The sequence below is a fragment of the Camellia sinensis genome, chromosome 4 (assembly GCF_055761805.1).
Source record: "Camellia sinensis isolate YWXY chromosome 4, ASM5576180v1, whole genome shotgun sequence".
Lineage (NCBI taxonomy): Eukaryota > Viridiplantae > Streptophyta > Magnoliopsida > Ericales > Theaceae > Camellia > Camellia sinensis.
In genome coordinates this window covers 16,348,824-16,369,101 of record NC_138964.1, presented here as the reverse complement: position 1 = coordinate 16,369,101, position 20,278 = coordinate 16,348,824, and the positions used below count along the sequence as shown (strand labels likewise).

The 20,278-nt window shown below is 33.0% G+C and overlaps 1 non-coding gene and 1 pseudogene across 1 annotated transcript; one reads left to right on the top strand and one right to left on the bottom strand.

Annotated features, from left to right (window-relative positions):
* The first annotated feature begins 461 nt into the window (after window positions 1-461).
* On the top strand, window positions 462-20,065 carry LOC114256905 (secoisolariciresinol dehydrogenase pseudogene; annotated as a pseudogene).
* On the bottom strand, window positions 15,640-15,793 carry LOC114306851 (small nucleolar RNA snoR134). Its single transcript, XR_003644848.2, has one exon. It is a non-coding gene; the product is annotated as a small nucleolar RNA snoR134 (small nucleolar RNA).
* Window positions 20,066-20,278: the final 213 nt, after the last annotated feature.

The window sequence follows — 20,278 nt, the reverse complement described above, 5'->3', positions numbered from 1 at the left end:
AAACCACCTGGCATGTACATTCCCTTGATCCTGTTCGTCGAAGAACTGCAAGTTGTCCAGGTCTTCTTCGAGATCTACTGAGTCGTCTAACCCTTGACTCGGGCCATCCTCCCTACCCACATTGATGCCTACAGAGGTTGATACCACTGCTTCAAGCCTAGTTTGAATGGTTGGCACAATATAGCAACTCAAGTAATATGCCCTTTCAAATAGATCACTAGGACACTCCAACGACAGGCCAGTACCCCTCTCCAAGGTCAAACCTCCTTTACCGCAGGTGTTGTCCCCACATTATAAGGCTAAGGTTACGGACCAAATGTGTCCATTATGGACAAATATATGCCTTCAAGAATGAACAACATCGGTTTTAGTAGGTGGGAGGGAGTAATATTGATGATGGGGTCATAGGAGATGGACAATGTATGGATGAGGTAAAGGTTGCAAGGTAAGGGGACTTGATTATGGGCTGGGAGCGGGTTTGTGGTTACATTTGGTTTCTGCGGTGGAACGATGACCTTGTTGTCAATGAGATCTTGAATCTCATGACGCAAGCAGAAGCATCGGTCGGTGTCATGACCGTGCTGCTGGTGGAAAGCACAGTATTGTGTGGGGTTATGTTTGGATGGAAGAGGGTAGGGAAGTGGGCGAGGTTTGAAGGGTTTTAGGTGCCCTTCTTGATCAGTACCTACATGGCTTTGGATAGGGTCATATATAGTTGGTAAAAAGTTTTACCCAGAGGTCGGGTGGGGTTAGACGATGTTTGTGGTCCTACGTTGGCAAAAGGGTCGGCAGTCTTGGTTGTGGTGACAACACTTACGTCCGATGGCCTCGCAGCTATGCTACTACTGGCAACATTGGAACTGCGAACAAACGGCCTCTTAGCTGGCTCCTTATCATCAATAATAAGCCCCTATTTCATGGCATCCTCAATTTAAACCCCCATTTCATGAAGCTCTATGAATGTAAATAAAGAGAGAACAATCGTTTTCTGTAACAGCTTGTCATGCAAGTTCCGGACAACCATTCTGATTTGGTCTTTCTCTGAAGGTCAAGTGGTCATCATTGAGGCTTTGGCCCTCCATCTTATCACAAACTCAAAGAAACTTTCCTTCAACTCTTGACGCATCGCCTTAAGATCATGGGTTGTGACCTCAATTTGCGTATTATAAGAGTACTGAGCTATAAAGGACTCGGCTAATTCCTTTCAATTATGCTTTATAGAATCTTCCAACTTAGCATACTAGATGGTCGTTATCCCTAACATATTTCGATCGAAAAAGGAAAGCTTCTGTAGTCTAGTTAAACCCATCGGACGCAAGATGTTCGAAAACAGCCGTAAGTGAACCATCAGATCCCTGAATCCATCAAAGCGGTCAATGTGCGGCATCTTCAACTATTCTGGTAGTGTAACCATGGACTTAATGTATCCATCCTCTATGTTTGGAATGGAATTGACCCCTTGCATTTTTTTGAATAGTTTCTCCAATTTGTTGACTTTGACATAGTTAGATCAACTTCGAACGCGAACAATGCCTCGGCCTGATAAATCGAGGCTTTGGAAGTTTGTGCTAGGATAGGTTCTATTTGGATTGGGAAAACCGAGACATCCTGAGCTTGGAAATCTTGAGCAGTGGCAGTATTAGCAGTGGCACCGGGCACAAGGATAGTTGTGATGGGTACATGGGATACAGAGGCCATGGTTGGCTGGGGTTGCTGTTACTGTAGCCTAGTTATGACCTTGGCCTGACGGGCCACATTATGCTGTAGTGTCTCAACTGTTTGCTGCAGATAAAGTATTAATTCCTCCATATCTGTCAGTGGATATTGCGCCAATGGAATAGGAGAATGTTCTTTAGCTGAACTGGAAGTAGATAACTATTCTTGAACTGGACTGAATACAAGTGAGCTGAAGGGTGTTTGCTGTAGGAACTGGACTAGTGAATTCTATCTAACCCTCCTTCGCTTGGTAACTGGTGATAGCGAAGCAAGCACGGGGTTATTCCTGAACAAGATCTCTGACTTTGCAAAGTCTTCCAAAACAGGTCCAAAGTACTTGGGGGATATCAGAACCTTTCGAAGCTATGGTTTTAAACTACCTAGCAAAAGAAATAAAGCAAAAGAACAGTAATCAGAAATCACACAGCACCTCAGCTAAGATATTATCAACACAAACATGATCAAAGTTGTAGGACTGTACTCCACATTGAATTTTGTCCCAAAACAGATACCAATTCTGCCATTGATATGAACATTCCTGCACAGTTTCACTCTAAAGCACATACCAGTTAAAAAAGAGCCAAAGCACCCCTATGAGGTAGGGTTACCCTGTCCTAGTTTTGTCATGAACTAGGGTTTCACTACTTCAAACAAGCGGTTTCACACAATCCTGCATACGGGTGAGCATCCTGTCCTGGCTTGGAACAGTCCCTATGGCGTTACTATATGCAGCTAGGCCGAATGGTCAAAAGGGGTACCTCAACAAGACTTCCTAATATACCTCTCGTACCTAACATCGAGAAGTGAAAGAATGATTAAATGGTACAGTAGTAGCCTAGATCCAAGGGTTTTGTTTCCAACATGGCAGAACCCATGACCGGTTAGCCTTTTGGCAAGCTTTTAGGCAAGCCTTCAGAATACCGTCCAGGAATAGCATATGGAAGACATAGTGACTTAAAGAACCAATGCAAATGCAATGCAAAGAACATATATAGGTAAATAAAATTTCAAATCATGAATTTCAAGTCAAGTTCTCTAATTTCCCCAACAGAGTCATCAGAAACTGTAGCTCACTTTTTGTACTCCTTTCGGATACGATTTGCCCTATAGTTCGGACTCCCGTGGTTCTGAATTTAATTTCACATGTGCAATGCGAAATAGATAAATACAAATGAGTCCAAATTCGACAGATCTTTTGAAAAATTGATTTTTAATCAAAAATGCCAAAAATGGACCACTTTGCTAAATTTCAGAATTGCCACCGAAATATTTTTGGAAAATTTAGGAAACCTGTGACTCGCGCCAAAGGCCACTTATCTGCCATCACCAAAGTGTCTCTGCTTAAGAACTTATGTATAAGAGGGGAATATCATGATTTAAGCACCCCTCTCACCTGATCAAAGATCGGTCTCTACTAATTATGATGTGATTTTTTATTTACATTATATGCTCTTATTCTGATTATTATACTATCTTTACTAGGTGATGCACACAAGTATAGACCACTTCACAAAATTTGGAGCGCATTGATTTTATGTCTGTTTTGAAAAAGTGTTTTGAATACATCTCACTTGAAAAAGCGAGCCCGTATTTACATTAATCAATTTATTCCAATTTTAAGTAAAAGGCCTTCATCCACCGGCATTCAAACAGGTATATCAATTAATCATTTAGCCTCATGGTAGTTATGCTCGACACGGCAACACTAACATATGTGCACTATGCTAAAGCAATAAATGCTCACCTAGTACTCCAAAGCAAGCCAAATAAAACAAAATAATTAGAAGAAATGCATGCTCCTAAACAATGCAATATAACTAATGCGACACAAACATTATGTAAATGATAAGTTCGGCTATTAGAATGACATGTAAGTCAATTCAAGGCATGCAAAAGAACACTCATTTTGATTTAAGGAGTTGGAAATTGACATCAGTTAGTATGATGAGCCGAACCCTAATACATGCAAAACGAGTGGATGCAAGTCATGGAAAATGCTAAGTAAATATGATGCTACATGTTATCCATCATAAGCGAGTAAAAAAAAAAAAAAAGAGAAAGAAATAGGGGTTGGAAGACATACACTATATTATTACATATTTGCCGTCACACAAGAGGGTCCGAATAAATGTCCAAGCTAACTAACTATTACAATACCAACATAAATGAATCAACTACACTAGCAAATTATTTACAAATTAGAACTAACTAATTAATTACAACACAAAATTAATTAACCATTCTAACTAATTAATACAAAAACTAACTAATTAATTACAATACAGAATTCATGAGCTAATTAATTGTTACAAGCCTACTAACCATAATTTAACAGGTCCCGAGAAGTGAGGAATGGCCCATGCATGAATGCCAATTTTTCACCCAAAAATGCCCTCTGCTTGGCTGCCAAAATACTCATGTTTTGCCGTCAGAAGATTGAACAGTTTTTTTTTTTTTCCCAGCCTCTGCTCTATTTTGTAGGAAAAAAGACACTGCCCAACTGAAAAAGTGGGCCAGCTGGCCAAAAGAAGTGGTCGACCGTACAGTGAGGTGGCCGGCCGACCACTAGTTTTTGTTATCGCCCTGCTGCAACAAACAAGAAATAGAGCACAAACAGAGTATTTCCAGGGGATGTTTGTCTACCCTATCTCTTTTTATCATCAAACAGATCAAAAGATGAGTAGGCTTGATTCGCAAACCATCAATCGATGCAAATTTATTGTGTGATGATTTATGGATCAAAGGACAAACGCTCAACTAATAAAACTAAAAGACCGGCAAAACCTCCTCCATATAATGGAATTGATCAAGGGAAGTTAGAGACCTTGAATCTTGAATCATTATCATCACTAACAAGTATGAAATGACTCAAGACTCAATGAGGTTCAATTAACGTCCGATTGAATCCAAGTTGATTTTATTATCTTGTTCCATTTTAGTCCAATTTTATTGCATCTTGTAATTACCTTTCCATTCCTTAGTCATTTTAGTCCAAAAATGAAAGGTTAAGTCCACTAAATAGAGAGAAGTGTCAAACAAGAAGTTGTTTTGGACATGAGAGAGATGTAATGCCTTGGTAATAAACCTCCAAAAAGATTAAATCATTAAGCATGAAAGGGTCTCTTTCTTAAGCTTAAACAACACTCGGTTGAAACAATGCTCAAAGAAATAAAAAGCCAAGAAAAGAGGCTGAGTGCAGAGATGATTAGAAGTGAACATCAATATGAAAAGCATAAAATAAATGCTATCAACTCAAATAGGTTGGTGTCTAATGCCTAAAACACCAAACTTATGAGGACCATTACACTACAAGCATGCTATACAAATCATAAACCAAGTGAACAACCTAAAATAGTCCAAAAATAGCTAAAAATCATGCTGAAATTAAGGTAAAAACAGCAAAAAAATAGTAAGCTAAAATAATGGAGAAGTTAAGCTAGTAAACAAGCCAAAGGAGAGGTGGCTAACCCATCCATTTTTGGGACTTCAAAACAACATTTTTAGCATTAAAAAATCTCTGAAAATCAGTGGTAAAAAGATGGAAAAAATTTGAATTATATATTGAAAACACAAGGGCAAAAGCTTAAGAGACAAGATTCAAAGAGGGATTGGTTACCCCCTGCCTTTGATAGCTTTAAGCCACAAGTTTTAGCCCATAAAAACAGTGGAGAAATAGTCCAAAAAAAGCAAATAAAGATAGAGAAGAAGTAGTGCAAAGAGGCTAGGAGTTATACCACTTTAAGAGGAGTAACAATTTGATTCACAAACCAACAATTCCTTACCATCAAGTACTGAAAATCAAGCACAATAACCTCAGCAAGGAGCCCTGTGGAGACAGCTGGCACAGCTAGGAGCAAAATATCTGTTTTACCGGAACATGAGGCCGGCCGGCCACTAGGGGGACAGTCGTACACTCAGTTCTAGCTAGCCGGCCACTAGTGGACTTGTAGGCCTCTGAGTGGTCAAACTTGGAAAAATGTTGTTTTAGTCCAAAAGTGGTGCAAGGTTTGTAGGCTGCTGAGGAAATCAAGCGTTCAACAAACGTATAAATCATCACTGGATGATCAATCTGAGGCGCCCAAGTCTGAAGGGTGGTCAAAAATGGGGTGTTTACAGGCTGTTACATTTTTTGTTTGATTTTGGTAATTGCAGTGGACCAAAACTGATGTAAACCAACTATTTGAAACAAATTCTAACCATGTTTGGTATCGTTTGTGTTTGTGGTGCTGATGTTGGTCCTTGTCCAAACATCATGTGAAGTATAGAGAGAGTCCTACAGTAGTTGTTATGATGCCTAGTTAACAAAATCGATGTAGAGAAGGAGATTGGTAGGAGTGGCTGAGAGATGTCTTACTTTTCTTCCATTTATCGAAGCATTTTGAAATGGAGTATTTGATCTGTTATAATAATACAGTTTTGATCTACAATTTTTACAAAGTTTATTATACTCATATATGAATCTTATGTAAAAAATTCATTAGCTTTTGAATTGTGAAACTATTTTTAAAAATTCATAAAATAAAGGGCTCTATTTTAAGAGATACAAATTTCAACTCAAACTTGTGTATCAAACTAAAAACTTTATTCCAATCGTCACAAATACTTTTACAAACGATCCTTTAATATTACAATAATGACTTGGACTCCTTTTTTTTCCCACTCCCTTTACCCCCTCTTCACCTGATTGGTCACTTTCTAGACACATAGTCCATCAAACAATTCAATTAATTTATGTAATGATTTACAAAAAAAAAAAAAAAAAAAATCCACGTCATTACAATACCCCTGCCCAGACTTTTTTTTTTTTTTTTTTTTTAATCTTTATTTACGTTTCAGTAACTTATACATATGTAAATAACACATATTGTTATATCAACTGGCCCTAACAGGATGTATAGTAAATATACATGTCCAAACTTTTTCAGTTTTCATTTATATTTCCATTCCTATAGACATATGTAAATACACATTATTATATTTACTATTCCGTCTTTATTTACATTTTAGTATATATATATTATTAAATTTATCATTCCTAGTAGGATGCATAGTAAATTCAATGAACATTTTTGTAAATAAAAACCTTTTAGGAGATTCTAGTTGTTTCAGTATTTATTTATATTTCCATTCCTATAGACATATGTAAATAGACGTATTATTATATTTACTATTCTGCCTTTATTTACATTTTAGTACCTATATATATATGTATATAACATTAAATTTATCATTCCTAGTAGGATGTATAGTAAATTCAGTGAACATTTTTTCAAATAAAGACCTTTTAGGAGATTCTAATTGTTTCAAACTAGGCTTAATTTATTTCAAAACGTAATTTGCTAAGCAATTTAATTCAAAAGTTTAAAACTGTGAAATTTTGATGAGTAGGCTGCCATTGTCCAAAACAAAACTTGTGGACAATGCAACTTTTTAGAACATGGTAACGGGTCATCAATGGCCTAATAGGAACCAACAAACAGTGTTTGTATAATAAATAATCAACGTACACTGAAGTTAAGGGCAAGGAGGATAGCGTATATGATTGTTGGTGAAATTTCCCAATCCATCTTGTGCAACACTATCAATTGGAATGAATTGAACTTGTGAACTCCAGCAGGGAGTGATCAATATGGTGAGGGTTAACATTTTTTTTTCTTTTGTAAATGGATTGTATGTATTTGTTTCAAAAAAAATTTATCAAGAGTTTTTCTTTAGTCCGAATGGTTTGTAACTATGAACTAGAAACCAAGAGTATTTATAGGCAAAACTTTAGAAAAGTTTGTAGTTGTTAAACTGTTGTTGTTGTTGTTGTTGTTGTTGATGATGATGAAATGGATTGCAACAGATGGTGGTAAATGAATAGATAAAAATAAAAAATTGAATATATATACATATATGTGTGTGTGTGTTATGTGCATGTAATGGAATAATCTCAACAGATAGAGGTAAAGAATAAGAGAGGAAAAGAGAATGATTGCAACAAATAGTGGTTTGGTGTATTTTAACAAAAATAAAATTAAATTAAACAAATAATAAAATTTGGACAGATAGATTTAAGCAAATAAGCTAAAAAAATTGAACAGATAATACATTTGATCAAATATTTGAACAAATAAGGGAAAAAATGAACATATGATTAAAAAATTAAACAAATAATATAATTTGAACCGATAATAAAAAAATTAAACAAATAGTCAAAATATTCCAACATATAGACATAAATTTGAATAGATAGATATAAATTTAAACAGATAGTCAAAAAAAATTAAACATATATTCAAAAAAATTAAACAGATAAAAATAAAGTCAACAGATAAATTAAGGAATAAAATTAGAAATAAAATGTCCTTCAAAAAAATAAAATAACTTTTCACCAAACTATTTCACAGATGGTGAACCTTTCACTAATAAAAAAATATTTGTTTGACCTAATATCTTATACTCTCCTTAGATTGGGATTTTTAACAATTTTCTCTAATAATAACAATAATAATCAAAAAACATTATTTAGAAACTCAAATTTTGGGTGTAGATTTGATTTGTTTTTTTTTTTTATTGTGAGACCAAACTATAAATGAATCTTAGCCCTAAATTATAAATTCTGAGTAATTTTTTTTGATCCATGAGATATTTCTAAAGCTCACACCTTGTCCTTGCACTTAAAATAATATAAGTTTTTGGGTTTTCAGTTCGGCTTAGCCCACATACTATTAATTTGAGCCCCCTTTTTTTTGCGTTAAATTTAAAATAAATTAAAAAATATTAAAAAATATAAATAAAAAATTTTGAAGTGCATTACAATAATTATAATTGAATATTGATTCATGAAAAATAAAAACTTAACTTTATTTATTGAAATGCATAATTACATTCATTATGACTATATTATTAAATGGTATACATCTTTAATTTAGTGAAAATATAGTTACTAGTTAAAATTTATATGCACAAAAAAGGAAGAAAGAAAAAATAATGAGCCTCTAGCATGAGCTTTTTTGGTTGGGCCTTGAAAAGTCCATCAGGCCAGCCAACAAGCTTTACCCCCTCTGCCTATACCCAATCCATAAATTTTATTGTGGGGCTTAGGCCGGCACATGTTTTTTTTTTTTTTTTTTTTTTTTTTTTTTTTTTTTTTTTTATGGGTTACTCTCACTTGCCCCCCTAAAATAGTTTTTATTCATTTATAATTATTTTTCTCATTATCTATTGATCTGATATTTACCTTTAGAATGATTAGTTATTCTTTAACTTTATTAAGTTCAATTTATTTAAAATATTCCAACTATGTTATTTTGAACTATTACCTAATTGTGGAATTAGGTTAATCAATATGGGACATGAAATTTTAATATATTAAGGCTTGGTATGATGCAAACCTAGTGGCATTGAAATATTTGGAGCATCTCGATGGAAGAATGACAAAAATAGTAAAAAAAGGTTCGGTCTTATATTGTTGAATTTGTTTTGAAAGCCGTATATTTGATTGGAAATGGATCAATTCTTCTTGGAATACAAATTTTGTTGCGTTTTTTCACACAAAAGAGTTGCACCTCCTTATTTATGTAATTATTTTTTATTATATACACTGTTTTATTATTTCTTCTTTATTTATTTATTTTAGGGAGAAAAAATAAAATAAATCTTGAATTTTTAATTTTATCAATTTAAATATTAATATTTTGATTTATTTTTAATTTAAATCATTTACATATTTTCGTTAAATAAAAAATAATATTTTAGTCATTAAACTCAAATATAGTTGTACGTAAAATGTTTTAGATACCATTTTTTATTGATTTTAATGACTAAAAATATCATTTTTTCAATCATTTTTTTAACAAAAGTATGCAGATAATTTAGATTGAACTTAAATTGATAAAACTCAAAATTCAAAATTTATTTTATTACTAAGGTTAAATCTTGAGTTTTTTTTTTTAATTCCTTTTTTATTTATTATTATTATTTATTTTGGCCACTACTAAAAGTGTTAGGCATTTTGTAATTGGCAACCCCGTTTAACAAAACTCCATTTAAATGTAATTGCATTCACTCTTTTATATCGGTGAGTTTGTCAAAATTTAAATGCAAATCTAATTCAATTTGTGCCTGAGTAGAGAAGTTTGTCCTGATAGTAAGATGTGCTTGAGCGGATGAGTTTTTCAACTTGTCAAAATTCTTGAACCGCTCAAGCGCTCACATATGTGCTCGAGTGCTGAATTAAAACATCTAATATCTTAGTTTGAGCTTTGAAATATTGTGACTTTTAATTTATCACTTAAGCGATAAGTCTTGCACTCGACTTAAGTGACAACTAAAAATTTGTTTGCACCGCCTCTGCTACCCTCACCAGTCGAGCGGTCTTCATCTCTCAATTTGCCATGAAGCGTTGCGGTTGCACGTACAAGGCATCATTCGTGACGAGTAATGACAAATAAACAACTTCCAACCAATAATGCTCACACAAGGCATCATTCATGACGAGTAATGTCAAATATACAAATTCCAACTAACTCAATTGTGGAGCAGCTTTTTTTTTTTATCAGAATTGTGGAGCAACTTGATGAGGTATTTTAATGTCATAAGTTTGATTTTATTTTATTTTATTTTATTAGAGTTAATTATTTGGGTGACAGTATATATAATTGGTAAAACAAACTTTTTAAATTATATCCAAAATCAAAAATGGGAGTTCAAATTCTCATTTTTGTATGAGTTCACGACTTATCACTATATGATTAAGTAATTATATTGTGTAGTATCATCTAAGAGTGATCACTAGAATCTCAACGTTTTAGGTTCTAACCCCATTGCTAGGTCTTTCGTTTTTAACTTCCAACTTGTGTTTGTGGAACTTTTTGGTTATAGTATAATTTTCTACCCATCACAAATAGTATAATTTTCACTTTAGAATGCATGTTATAAATTTGTCATTAGTAACTTTTATCACAAATTATTATAACACAACAAACTATCCTAATTTTCAACGCAAAAAATCGAAACGAGGTGCACTGGATTTCCCCTACTACTATAGACACGGAATATATCTAGCTTAGAATGTTGCGGTATGTTTGGCTGTTGATTTGGTATGGAGAAATAAAATAAAAAAGAAAAATTGATCAAACTAAAAGGTATTTTTTTTTTTAAAGGGTAAATTATACCGACATTGCTTTAAGTTTGGAGAAATTATATTAAACACCACAAGTTTGAAATAATTAAATTGAGCTCTCTGAGGTTTAAATTCATATAGAACCTAATTCTACTTGGATGAAAAAAGAATGATATTGTCATATTTTTTTACACTAATATATATATTTTACCATAATTATTTGCATTTTCAAACAATTTGCATTGTCATATTTTTTTTATGACATTGTCATATTTTTGCATTGTCATTTTTTTCAACCTTATTAAAAGAAAAATCAATAAGTATAATTATACTATAATTGTTGAGTTTATCTCATGTTAGCTATCTCAATTTAAGAGAGCGTTTGGACTTGGTAGGTTCATTTTAGAACTGACTTCGGTGATCCGAACTGTACACTTTTTAGAAATCGTTAAGTTGAATATTCATGCGAAAAGTCAAGATGATCGAATAGCAATAAATATATGTTTGAATTAAATTTGTATTACAAAAAATGGATAGTTATTTTTGAAATTATAGTTGTTGTCCATTTTTCTAAAACAAATATGACTCAAACATATAGCTATCAATATTCGATTATCTTGATTTTTTGCATGAATATTCTACTCAACGAGTCTTAAAAAGTGAACGGTTCAGATTATCAAAATCGGTTTAAAAATAGTCCTACCAAACTTAAACACTCTCTCAAATTAAAATTACAATTTAAGAAAAGTCAAACCCATACCGAAACTATAGAGCTTGTTGTATTTAAATTTCTACCCATATTCAACACAATGGTAGGTGGGTTTGCATATCTATAAAAGGAGGCTAATATTTCCCAAACAGAATCAAAGTAGTAAAGGCCTTTGGCAACAGAGACTGTAAAAGTTTTCAAACAAGCGTTGTGTTTATCTCTCAATCATAGAAGCTGTTTCACAGGTCTATACAAATTTACCAAGGTACAGGTTATAAAATGTTATATGCACTTCTCATCTATTTTTAAAACATTGTGTTTATCTCTCAATCATAGAAGCTGTTTCACAGGTCTATACAAATGTACCAAGGTACAGGTTATAAAATGTTATATACACTTCTCATCTATTTTTAATTTAACTGCTTGATGCAATTCCTCCACCCCCCCCCCCCCCCCCAAAAAAAAAAAAAAATAATTAATTAGTGTTATATATAGAAAAACTGTAAAATGATTGATCATGAGTTGATGGGGATTAAATGAGTCTTTGTTTCTCCTTCAATTCTTTCTCTAATTGATACATTTCTGTTAAAGTGTTAAAAAAATGGAAGGCAATATGAGTTTTGTTTCTCTTTTAATTCTTTCTCTCTACTTGTTGAAATAAACATATTTTTAATTAGCAGTAGGTAGACTAATATCGACAGACACAAAATAAAAAATAAAAAAGGAAAATTTAAAGATTTTATGAAATTTCTTTGAAATATATTTTTTTTGGATGAATTAGACTTTTAACCCATTTAATTTGGCTCAAATTTCACTTTACTTTCTATTATTTTAATTTGAACTATTAGATACCTACACTTTAAGTTCAATTTCAAATTGGTCCTTCCATCAACCTTTTGTTAATTTGTAACTTACGATTGACAAAAATAACTAAACTTGAATTGAAAAAGGGTTAAAAAAAGAGTTTAATATTATTTTGTCATCTTATTCATGCTTACAAACAGAAAAAGGGTTTTTTTATAAATAAATAAAAAAAAAGAACAAAATAATGTAAAATCTCACTGAAGCATTTAAACGAACACTTGCAAGGCATTGGCACTGTTTGGTAGAGCTGTGAGAAAGTGGTTATAACTTATAGCCTAACAGCTTATACCTTATAACTGTGAACATAAGCTGATTTTTTACTTATAAATTAAGCTTCTTCTCCCCCACTCAAATAATAAGTTGATTTTTGACTTACAAAAAGCTATAAGCTGTATTGTTAAGCTAAACCAAACACATCAAAATAGCTTAAATTAAGTTAGAAGTTGAAATAAGCTGAAAATAAGCCCTACCAAACAGGGCCATTATATCAAATCACAACATAAATACAATAATAGTAAATCACAGCTAACCATTTATATTAAAAGATGAAAATTAATAAATTCATGAGTTAAAAATTAGATTTTCAGATTTTATCCCTAAAACAAGAAGATCATAAATAAATGACAAAGATAGAGGTATTGTGAGTGAAATAGAGATTAAAAAAAAAAAAATACCTAATGAACCCTGATCGAAGAAGATGAAATCATAACAAATTGGTGGTATAAATGTTAGATAAGGATGGTATGAAAAATGAAGAATGATAAACCCGTGAGTTATTATTTGTCTCCTCCCTCTTCATCTCGCGACCAAATTTACTTCATCAATTTCAGGATGGTTGGATTGGACTTTTACCTCTCTGTCTCTAACCCAATCTACTCTAGGGATTTTGCTTCATCACTTTTGCTTTGTTTCCTTGTGTTTCCTTATTTCCTTTGTTTTATAATTAAAAAAAATAAAAAATAAAAAATAAAACGGTGGAGAATGAGTACTGACATGAAAAAGGGGTTTTTTTTTTTAAGGTCCTTGATATTATGATTTTATAGCATAAAGGACATCAAATATTTTTATGATGTCTAAGGTCCATCAACAATATTTTCATAATGTCTAAGGTCCCTCAACCTTGATCTAGAGAAATTTCAGTCCAGAGAAAATTGGTGCAGAGAAATTTCAATCCAGAGAAAATTGGTGCAGAGAAATTTCAGTCCAGAGAAAATTGGTCCAGAGAAATTTCAGACCAAATTTCTCTGGAAAAAAAAATTAATCCAGAGAAATTCAATTCTGTCTAAAATCCAGAGAAATTTTTTGCTGACTTCAAAATGTTTTGATATCTATGTTTCCAATTCACTACATAAATATAATATCCTTCCTAAGGACTACCTTCCTCATTTTCTTAGACAATAGAGCCACATCCACAACAATAGGCTAGCTAGTCAGACGTTTAAACAAGAATAAAGGTCCAAGTAAGAACGCCACAATTCAAGCTCTAAATTTTACCAACAAGCATCTGTATCAGAGGCAACGAAAAAAGTATAAGGAAACACAAGTAAACACAAAAAAACACAAGCAAAGGCATCATATTCATCACATAAGCTGCCAATTTTAGATCACAAATCTGTGCTCAACCATGTTTGTGTGAAAACAAGTAGATGTTTGCAAGTAATTACCAAACAATCCATCAAAGAAAGTAGTATCCCTCAAGTGAATAAAAAACATGGAACTAAATGCTTGGGAGACCACTTCAAATTTACAATCAAATTGCCCTTCTGAAGACAAAATGTTAAATCTATAATCAGTACGCAACTTTTTTCTTGTAGATCATCTGTTGCAACTTTGGCTGCTGCCCACTCTCTGGCCTTGGTAGCCCAATCTTCTTCATTGAAGCTTCAACGCGATGAACAGCAGAGACGGTGATGAAGACGCTGGTGTGGCCGACTGGAACGGGGCCAAACCAAACAAACCAAAGAAAATTGGGTTGGTCCAGAGAAATTCTTTGGTTTAGACTCAATTTTCTCTAGGTTGAACTAGTGCTCTGCTTCAGAGAAATTCTTTGATACTGTTGTCTTACACTACTCATTGGAAAAGCGTGGAATCAAAGCCACTTCTTGGCCAACCCATTTTCTCTGGAGAGAATCTGTCCAGAGAAATTCTCTGGGATTTTGGCCACTATGTAAATTTTTTCTTCTTCAGTTTGTTTCTCTCTAAACTGTCAGTTTGATGCTTTTGCTTGTTCTTGTACTCTGCCCAGAATAAAATGTGAAGTTGTGGTTAACAACCAAGTTGACTTGTTAATTATTTAGTGCCTGAGTTGGGAGCGTACATTGAATTTGCATTTAGTTTCTTTGAATATTTGACCTAAAATTCAGTTCAAATGAAAAAAAATAATCGAAACAGACGTTTTGTGAGCTAAATTACCAGAGAAATTCTCAACCCAGAGAAAATCTCAACCCAGAGAAAATTCAGTTCCATTGTCAAATACTCCTGGAAGCGTGAACCCAAAGAAATTTGAATTTTCTCTAGGTTGAATACAGAGAAAATACAAATTTATCTAGGTTGAATCTAGAGAAATTTGAGAAATTCTACTACTAAGAAGGTGGAGAATTTTTAAAAAAAGAAAAAGAAAAAAAGCCTATTTTACAACAGAAACAATCTTCCAATTTCCATTTGAAGAAACAACCAGAATTCAAAATGCTAAACCGAAAACTAGGTAATAACATACTCGAAGGTAGAAAAAGAGTTATACCCACTGTTGCTTTGTTGTTTCCATGAAATCCAACAATCCTGCAATCTTAGTTTGCATTCTCATCTTCATCTTGTAGTAATCAAAATGTGAATTTTCCAACATCTTAACCTCCTCATGTTTTTTCCTCCTCCTTTCCTCAGTTTCTTGCAAAATCCAACATATCAAACATATCAAAGTAAAGCCCTAGGTTAGTGCTTTATTACTTGCAAGATCCAACATATCGATTACTCTCAGAAGCATGGATAAAATATAATCATCGCCAATAATATACTATAAAAAAATACAAAATTTTCTTGCAGCTAATTTTCTCGAGAAAATTGAGTACTATATATAGTGGATGTTTTTAGAGGCAAAACGATAATAAAGAGTTGAACCCCCACGTTAACACCGCCGGGATCGATCTATGCCCCCATGACTAGACCTTTTTTCATAATTTAGATCTGAAAAAAAGCTAAAGGTGTGGCGGGGAGAATAAAAAGAAAATTAAATTCTATAAAAATTAATGGATGTAGCCGCCAAAATGACACAAATTGAGCCACGGAAGAGAAAGGTACAAAGGCTAAACTACAACACTGGAACGGTGAGCATTCTAGCACGAGCTTTGGGGCGTTCATCGTCATTGAAATTGATTCAGAGATGCCCGGGAGAGATCGTGCAAATCAGAGAGAAAATAACAAGAAACAAACAAGTCTATACAGATAAAAGTATCTATCAACAAAAACAAAATACATGAGAGGGTAGAGAGATCTTACGGCATAAGAGTTGCAGAGAGAAGTAACAGAACCCTAAGGATTCGAAAACCTAACCCTAGTTAATTGTTTTGGATGGTGAAGAGAAGCGATTGAGTGAGGCCCCTGTTTTGTTGAGGTTGTGTCGATCAAAGTCGACGCAAGACCAAAGAAAGCTACAAACTAGGCGTTGATGATGAGGAAGAAGGGACGTCCATGGTCGGAGGGGACGTCCATGGTGGCCTCTACGTTTTCACGGAGGTGGTCGTCGATGCGGGTCAGATGAAAGGACTGAAATTTCTTTGTTATATGTGTAGGGACCTTAGACATCAAAAATAATTTTGTGGATCTCTTCCATTACGAAAAGTGGGAGAGGGATCCTAGACCGATTTTCCCCATGAAAAATGGATTAAGTTTGGTCATATTTTAAATTAAGAAAATAAATATTAATTTTGGTTCTTATATTTTTAATGAAATCCATTGTAATTTTTAATTTTGTGTCAATTTGGTCTAATTAATAATACCGTTAGGGTGTGTTTGATTGGATGGACTGGATAAGGGAGATTAGAATCCATCGGACTTAAGTCCTGAAACTGTGAATCCCCGGACTATTTGGTCGGATTGAATATGTATCATGTGTTTGTTTTCTCATGAGATTAGATGTACTATTTTTAGTGAATCCATTGTTGGGTTGGACGGACTAGATAGGATAAATGAGCAAAAGTCTATTTTACCATTTTTCAATTGTTAACTAAGTAATAACAATATTAAACATATCTTTAATATTTTAATTATTTTTAGCTAGATTAAATAAAAATTTATTTTATTTTATTTTATTTTTTACACAATTAAATAAATTTATTTTTGAAAAATAAAATAAATAAAATATCAATAAAAATATATGTTAATTTTTTAATTAAAATTTTAAATAAATTTGTTTCTAAAAAGAGTAATAATTAAACAATGAAATTAAATGAAACATCTATTAAAATTTAAATAATGAAATTAAATAAAATTTAAAATAAAATTTAAAATAAAACATCAATAAAATATCTATAAAAAATTATTTGAAAAAATTAAATAAATAAATCATCAATAAAAAGATAAATAAAATTATTTTATTTTTAAATTGAGACATTTAAATTTTCTTGAATTTCACTAAATATAATACATAATTAAATAGTAGAGGGTCAAAATGGTCATTTTATCACCTTATCCGAACAATAAATAGTCCTTCCAAAATTGTCATACCCACCCCCCACCCCCCGAGATAGTATAATCTCCCACATAGGGGATAAAGAGTCCGGTCGGATTCTATGTCCGGCAAACTAAAAAAAAAAATAAACGATGAACTACTCACTCCTTCGGATAAGCGATCTGAACAGTGAATAACCCCCCTAATCCCTCCAATCAAACACACTCTTAATATTTTTTATGAAAATTAATCACTGAATTTGTTGAGATTAACTTACCGAATTGAGCAAATTTATTATTTTGCCTCTAAAAGAATGACATATATCACTAATATACATATTTGTCAATAAAAAATGCTAAAAATTAGAAATAATTACACTATTAGTCCCTCTATTTTTGGCTATTATGTCATCTTAGTCTTTGTAATTTCAATTGAATTGATTTTAACCTTGAATTTTTTATTTCGTCTCAAATTGGTTCAATTGATAGCATTTTTGTTATGACAAATGTAACCTGTCATCGTTTTAAGAGTAAAACAAAATACTTGATCAATTCAGTGACTTAACCTTAATCAATTCAATGAAAATTTTCTATCAAAAACCCTAAAGATGTTATCAATTCATCATTCTTACGAGTTCGAAACACTAAGAACAGGGGATGGCCATTTAAAATGCATGAACTTGGCTAGGAAAAACCTATGCATTTAAATAAGTGGTTGAGAATGACTTATCTTTTCAAATTGATAGCTAGTTATTTGTATGTACACAATCAAAGCATCAAAGATACATTCGAAGCATCAAGAGTTGTTCCGAAAGTTGATTACTTCACCTTCGAAGCTGTATAAAGCTTTGAAGATACATTCGAAGTATCAAGAGTTGTTCCGAAGGTTGATTACTTCACCTTCGAAACTGTATAAAGCTTCAAAGATACATTTGAAGTGTCAAGCCTAACCTTGAAACTTCATTGTAAGTATCATCATCATATATCAATGCTTCTAACCTTCGAGGGGTGATGTTGTTCCTTTAAAACTGTGCCGCAAGACCTTCGGACGATGAATTTGGTCTTTTATACCACCTTCGAAGCTTGTTATTGATCATCTAGTCATAATTTCATACTTATTCAAAGCACTTTATTAGTGCTATTATCATTCGAAGCACTTTATTGGTGCTATTATATCATTCGAAGCACTTTATTGATATTATTCGAAGCATTTTATTACTTAGATTAGTCATATGCTTGGTTCGGCCCTTCAAAAATTCAAGTAAACATCATTTTTAAGGGTCGTAAGGGGTAATGTTGGCACCATAAATATGTAATTTTTATTATTATTTATTATTTATATAATTGCAGGACATGCGGCATCCTCTTATTCATTTGGAGGTTATAAGAAGTTATGAAATGCGAAAAAGATGATGGAGAATAAAGTGGAGAACATGGAGCATGAATTGGAGATTAAAGGAAGTTATGAAGACATGGAGAGATATGTGGCATTGCGGGAATGAAGATCGAAGAGTGGGTAGTTTTAGGTGGTTATTGAGTAGTTATTGCTGGAAGTTTTTTCATACAAATATTTGCCTATAAATAGCCATTCATGGCTACACTGTAAGAATTCAGAACCCAAATCAAAGACAATTAATTTAAATATTTCTTGTCATTTTCCTTATCTTAGGAGTAATTTAATATAGATTTATATTTCGAAACATTTATTTTCAACATTTTCTTTTCGAAGCATTTTATGCACTTCCTTTTCGAAGCATAGGAGTAAAGGTAAGTAATTATTACTTTGATTGTTCACTCAATCATCTTTCTGCGTCTCCCTCATTTTTCTTTTAATTTTTCTTTCCTCTACACTTGGCAATTTTGAAGTCCTCTTTGTAGAGGCAAAAAAACCATCAAAGCAATCGCTTGATAATTAGCTTGAATTTAATTTGTAAGGATTTTTCAATCCTTGCTGGCACGCTCGCATTTATGATATTTTCCTTTGTAGGAAAAATAAGCCAACAATTATTAGAATGAAAAATTGTGCAAATGTTTCAGATTAGAGGGGAAGGTGGCACTGATCACCGGTGGAGCTCGTGCCATTGGAGAATGCACCGCAAGGCTGTTCACCAAACATGGAGCCAACTTGGGTCACCCAGTATGTGAAGACTTGGGTGATGAACTTGCTTTTTATGTTCATTGTGATTTGAGTAATGAATCAGACATTGAAAGTGCGGTTAACACTGTCATCCTCAAGTATGGAAAGCTTGACATCATCACCAACAATGCAGCTACAGGAGACGAAGCGAAAACCAGCATTCTTGACAATGAAAAGTCTGAGTTCGATCGAGTCATTAGCGTGAACCTAACAGGCGCCTTCTTAGGCACCAAGCACGCAGCTCGCGTAATGATTCCAGCCAAAAAGGGTAGCATTATTACAATCGGAAGTGTTTCTTCTAGTGTTGGTGGTGTTGCTTTGCTTCTCACGCATATACGAGTTCAAAGCATGCTGTGGTAGGACTGACGAAGAATGTTGCTGCAGAGCTTGGGCAGTTTGGGATTCGAGTGAATTGCTTATCGCCCTACTTCATTGCGACACCATTGGCAATGAATTTTTTCAAGATGGATGAGAGTGATGCCACTAGTGTTTATTCTAACCTCAAAGAAGTGGCTCTTTGCTCAGAAGATGTGGCTGAAGCTGCTCTTTATCTGGGGAGTGATGAGTCTAAATACATGAGTGGGCATAATCTTGCACTAGATGGGGGATTTACTGTTATCAATCCAGCTTTTGGGTTGTTCGCAAAACCCAAATAATTTGTTTTTAATCGAAGCTGATGTATTTGATATAATAAAAAATATGTTTGAGAGTTTTAAAATATGAACTTTTAAGATTAATTTAAGAATCATATTTTTAGTCTCTTTCAACATTTCTGGCGTAATATCCAAAAAGAAAAAATAATACTAAAATAATGATCTTGTTATATTTTTATTGTAAAGAGGATGAGTCTGTAGAAAAATAAGTTGATTTTAGAATCTTCTTAAATTTTAACTAAAAGAAAAGGCAGTGTATTCCCACACAAAAATCAATCACTAGAAATCATATTCTTCTTTTTACCCACAAATTGAAGTGACATAACCAAATATTAAGGTCAAATATCCTTATTTTTCAAAGCCATGTGTCACAGAATTCCAAAATATTCTGATAATCACAAAATTTTCAATTTACCCAAAAAAAGGTATCC